Genomic DNA, 6,000 nt, shown 5'->3' on the forward strand with positions numbered 1-6,000 from the left:
GCAGTAAGCAATGGCTAATTCAGAGAACCTCGTGGAATTTAAAATTATTATTTGATTCGGGACAACCGTAAGCATCTGCTAATAATACAACATAAGCAAATATAAAAGCCTTTATCAGAGATCTGAATTTTATGTCGACGAAATAATCTCTAACACGCGAGACAATTTATTATGCTAATATAAATTGAATCTGTTGAATGCGACGCGCACCATAATAGGAAATTCGTTCAGCCTGTTGGGTTGTTGAGTCGCGTTTAATAATAACACTGTATTTCACACAGCGGGGCTCGTGTGTCTGTTCTTGAAAGGAATACACGATCGCACACATATGCCCAATATTTGTTACACATTAATCAGCGATTAATCTAATGTGCTTCCACAACGGACGCATAAATTTCAAGTACTGTTTAGCTTAATATATTCGCGTATGGTTATCAATATCAATGTTTTCGTTTCATTATCAACCGAGGCCAGAATAGGGGGCAGGCTAGGATGCGCTCGTAATTGAACATTATCTTGTTATACCCTTCGCTTTTAGCGAACCAATTCTTTTTATATGCAATTATAAGCTTCGTATATTCGCGAGCCAGAAGAGACAAATAAAGCATCGTGTGTTATGATATAAAATTAAACGCGCGACGAATCTGTTAATTATTTATGTTCTGTACCCTGGATAAAGTTTTTAATATTTTACTATACGCCTTATTAACGATAGAAGTCCTTCATTGACAAAGTAACCCGCTGCTCTTAAACATTTAACATGAATTTCTGTGGAAAATATTGAATACAGTCTCGCGTTCAAAATACCAATGCGCGAATTCGTGATATTCTTGGAGACCTATAAAAGGTCTCGATTCATTATTAAATAAATGAATAAAAAATGAAATTCTTTTGGCGAGTTATATCTATGAATTCGAAGCGAGCATTTTCGTGAAAAAGGAATGGAAAAATTGACAAGAGGGTGTAGCGAAGGAGAAAGAAGAGGCGCGATAGTCCCCAGAAAAGTTGGTCGCGCTCTATAATCCCGAACTGGCTGCAAAACTCCTTTGCGTTCCCCGATAACTTGTAAGTTATGATTGAAGGTAGAAACCCTTCGTTATGAACTTACAAGCTAGATATCATTTAGGAAGTTTCTCACCTCCTGTCTATTTGCAGTCTACCCTGAGTCGCCGAAGGAATCCGAAAACCGGCGGACCAATTTCCATGGAACTTCCTGCACGGTGTTAAAACGTAAACGAAACCAATTGTGCCTGCTGAATTCATTTACGCCCCGTCCTCGCGAAGAAATTTTAATAAACTCCACTGAGGCTCCTCGAATACAATTAAAACGCAACATCAAAGCTACGTGTTGTGCAACAGAAAGAAATGATTTCCAGACTAAAAGAAATAACACGGTTGGCATTCAACGCCCAACTAAAAATAGACAGCAGGTGAATAATTCATTACGATTGTGAAAAAGAAATTGCAGAAACTTATAATTGAATAGCGAGCAGTAAATTATTAATTAAAGAGCTGCAAGGTGACGAATTGTATGGCGACGATTTTAATGAGAAACGAATAATCTTTCGGAAACTTCTTGGCAAAATTATGCCACGAAGAAAGGAGCAATTACTTCTTGGAATTATCGCCTGCGAAACTGATCGATACGGACCACAGGCGAAGTTTTATTTAATATGAAAGTTTTCGATAGCGTTTCGTTCGAGCCGATTAAAGAGCCTGATAGAATTCAATACGTCGCCGTGCGCCATTGGTACCCGAAGAGTAAGGTTTTCCAGCAAAGTATCTGTTACGACCATTGGGTAAGTACCCGCGATTTTTTTCGGTCCTTTTCTATTGAAAAATATCCGACTCCGCCGTAACTTTTAAGACAGGTTATTCGAGATAGATGGAAAATTTTACGTCCTCTCTTCCTGCCTTCTACGTTAACACTTTTTACGGCCGTGGTAAAATGATCGCGGTATCGAGAAACGAATGAAATAAATTTTTTCCTACGATAGTGGGAGATCAGAAGATGAGTGGGAAATGTGGAGGATCCTACGTAATACGCGCTTCCCTGTCCTAAATTTAAGAAACGAGCTCCAAATTTCGATGAGCTTTGAGCGAGCTTCAAAAATTTCCGCATTCATTACGTACGAAGTGGATTCTCAATAATTAAAGAAATAAATGAAAGAGCGCAGAACTTTGCAGAAGATAGGAATTACTCTCTGATGCATATTTACACGGCGGCAAATTACTCGCACAGTGGTTTAGTTCGAAGCCACTGCTGTTTTTGGAAATCAACAAAATCGCGCTGCAAAGAATTCGAGCGTTGGCGGCCGAACAGCGTCGCTGTCATTTTCAGAGCATCGTGAATAATGCGTGCGAGTACACGTATGCAAATGGCACGACGCTGTGGAACACGAAATCGGCTTCCTTGTTGCGATTTGCACGCATTAGCATAGACTCCGCTAGACATCCAGCCTGATCGTCCGCGATTATTTCATTCCGGTTGATTTTAAACAGCAACGCCGGATCGATGTCTCCGATTCGTCGCTGGCCAACGGCGCCGCGGCGTCTAATTTTTCAGCCCGAAATTCTGGTTTCATTTGCGCGATATTAACGCGTTCGTGTTTCACCTTTTTCACCGACGTTACATCGTGGATGACTGCCATGCAGGCGAATAAATTTCGCCTCGCCGCCCCTTTTTCATCCCCGATATTAATTACTCTTTCTCCTTGCGTTCCCATATTCGGAACAAATTTCGGGGAAAATGTTCGAAAATATTTCACCGACGAAAGCGTATTCATTGTTCGTCGAGCAGTGTATTTCGTAAAAATAATGAAAAAGGGAACGAACCGACGGATTGCTATGCATTTTTATCAACGTTCCCCTTCATCGCGTGGAAACTGTGTTAAGAATTGTTAGCGACAACCCCCCCCCACTTGGCTAAACATATCCGAGAGCCACGGAGGGGTCATGTAAATTACGCGGAGCGGCGGAAAAAAATTTTATTACCGTTGCGAGATCAGTTAACAACGTTCTGGAAGTCGCGCAATCGTCACGAGAATGTGCTCTGTTTGGCGCGATTAATATACAGGCAGCGTACTAATTTAAATACAATTTGCACGGGACACAAATGCTCGCGGTCATTAGCGTCGAAAGAATTTAATTACAATTGTTCGAATCCACCGAGTACACAGCGCAAGGCTCTCTCTCTCTCTCGCTCTCTCTCTCTCTATTTCTGTGCGCGAAAATTAATCCGCCGCCGCTTGTCTCCGTGAAATCGACACACTTTACGCCATCTTTGGCCCAGATTTTTACGGAACCAGTAATGTGATTCTCAAGATTTCAACGGCTGTTGAGAGTCTATTATTTTAATTGCGCATCGCCTAGGGAGGAGCAATATCCTGGTAAGTGTGCCAGAATTATTATGCGGCTAAATGATAAATGGAATCGAACAGAGCGATCCGATTCGAAGGCGATTACGAACATATCGCGTTTTAATGTTTTCCATTAGGGGAAGCGATCATTGGGAAGCAGCGAGAACACGAGGGACAGCTACGGAAGAGCTCGAAAATCGTATGAAGAGAATGGTAAGGATCATTCGTCCATTAATTCGTCGCGGTGATTAAAATTGTCCGAAGCTGAATAGCGGGAATCCTCAATACTATTTGCATCGACAGTGCATCACAGAAATTTATATTTGTACACCTTAATTGAGTTATTATAGGGGATCGTAAAATTTTGATGGTGGGCTCGATAGGTCGAATTACTTCAATCACATGCACGCCTCGATTCGTTTCTAATATTACTTGAAACTAAGAATTCTTGAAAATCAGGAAAGTATCGAGGATCTTAAAAATTCTAATAATCTCGAAAAGCAGATCTTTTCTCAATCCAATCTACCTATTTTTTAAGAATAAACATGCAGCCTATGTATTTATTATCAATACGTGTAAATTATTGTACTCGTTCCTATATAAATTTTGAAACAATAAATTGTTACTTAAAGTGAGACATACTGAAAAAAATTCATTAAACAAATATCACGCGTTTTATACAGTTAAAAAAATCGTCCTACTCGTTGCACGTACGCGGCATTTCTCCTGCGTTGTCATTGATTACGGTAATTTAAATTGAGCTTACAGGGGCTGTTACGTACGGTGTACGTAAACTTGTGTAACTGGCCGCATCTTAATATTTACAATTTCCTCGGGGCGGCCAGCAACGTTTTCAACTCAAACAACCCCGAAACCATCAGACAACCGCACGTACTCGGCAGAGATCGAAGAAAATCGAGTTAAACGCTAATCAACCCCCAACGAATTGCAGCGTGGAGTAGGTCACGCGAGGAACACGGATGTCTACTTTTGAAATTACTCACCGAACAATGGTAGCGGGCTGACAAATATCGAGTCGAGTATCAAAGCCGGCGATCCATCCAGCGGCGTACACAGAAACTCGTTCGGTATTCAAGAGGGCGAGCAACAAAAAAAAAAAAGAGAGGGAAAATCGGAAAGAGGTCCGCGAGCACGCTGGAGTTTTCTGTTTTTCTCCCCCTTCGGTTCTCCTCTCCGGCGGCTTGGTCCCGCTCGCTCGCTACCAGAGTGATGCCAAGTCAGCGGCCGGCGCACACAGGTGCGAAAAGAAGAGGGGCGGAACAGAGGGAAAGAGCGCAAAATGCGGCACAAAGCGACCGCGTAGGGATGACGACGGCGAGGGAAGGGTGGTATATCCTCGGCGGCAGCGGGTACTCGCGATTCGAAACGGAGGATCCGCGACGGGGAAGCTACCCCCGCGGAAGGCACTCCGTCCAACGATCTCACGTCGGGGGAAATCTAGCCAGCGTCCTCGTGGCGGCACTCTATTTACGGGGAGATCTAGCGGCGGCGATCGCTGCACCCCGGGAATCCGTTCTCTGGTTTGAATGGTTTTAAAAGGGCACCCCTTCGCGCGGATGTCTCTCCTCGAAGGAGTAAGCTCGAGGACGATCGGGCGCCTTTAGGACTCGAGGGTGAAATCGTGAGCTCGGAGGGCACGTTCGGCGTCTTTCCAGCGAGTATGCCCGATTTCGCAGAGGTTATCCTCCGGGGACTTGGCCGTCGACGTCGGCTCTTTTGCTCGTACGATCACGTATGGACGAGGTGTCGGGCGCAGATCACTGCCATGCGAGGACGTCGCGACGACTGGCGGACGCAGACTGGCTCGAACGCCGTCGTCCGTCGGTTTTCACGGCGCGCCGCGACGCCGTACGTCCCGACGCCGCTCGTCGAGGGCGCTCACGGTCGTTCGTGCCGTTCCGTTCGCGCGTCGTGGCTTTCCGCCCCTCGCCTTTTCTCGCGATTCTTCGACACGCGTCGCTACGACGGCTGCGTTTCCACCTCCCCCCGACGCGTGCCTGCTACCCTTCACGGTGTCTTCGAGGGCGAGGAACGAGAGACCAGGCGCACGGACGCGGCGCGAAGGGGGTGGAAAAATGAACAAAGACGAACGCAACAGTTGTGAATCTTCTGGCACGGTGCACGGCGGCAGGATACCTAAGGAAACTTCCTTTTTTATGCCCGACTTCGCGGTGCACCGCGACGATTGCTGTTTCACAGTCGCGCCGCAGAAGGGGCAAGAATTTCAGACGTGGCTGGAATCACTCGGGCGTTTTATTCCGATGCGATGTTTTTGAAAATGAAATAGATGCTGCGTGGGTGGAGGAGAGTTGTTTTCAGCATCGTGCACGGCAGTGGAAATGTTTATTGCATACATATTTATTTGTTTTCGCCTGGGTAGTTACTTGCACATTTTTTGCAATAAATCTTTCCGCTACTGTAGGTTTTTTTGTATGGGGAATTTTGAATGTAAAGTCGTATCCACCTATGTAGATAGGTAGTGTTTGTTTGCTCAATTTTACATAACCGTCGAATATTCTGTGAGATTGCCGCACTCTGTGCACTGCATTTCTTTTAAATACGAAGTCATTCGAAAAATGACTTCCTCTTAGCCTCGACAAGTGGAAAGGCTGGGAAAGCG

General features: G+C 44.8%; 1 long non-coding RNA gene across 1 annotated transcript in view; it reads right to left on the reverse strand.

Annotated features, from left to right (window-relative positions):
* Positions 1-5,256, reverse strand: part of LOC143375439 (uncharacterized) — a 74,834-nt gene extending 69,578 nt beyond the window's left edge. The window contains exon 1 of the long non-coding RNA XR_013086899.1: positions 4,364-5,256. This is a non-coding gene — a long non-coding RNA (uncharacterized LOC143375439). The remainder of the gene's footprint in view (positions 1-4,363) is intronic.
* Between the last annotated feature and the right edge of the window lie 744 nt (positions 5,257-6,000).

The sequence above is a fragment of the Andrena cerasifolii genome, chromosome 12, assembly GCF_050908995.1.
Source record: "Andrena cerasifolii isolate SP2316 chromosome 12, iyAndCera1_principal, whole genome shotgun sequence".
NCBI lineage: Eukaryota > Metazoa > Arthropoda > Insecta > Hymenoptera > Andrenidae > Andrena > Andrena cerasifolii.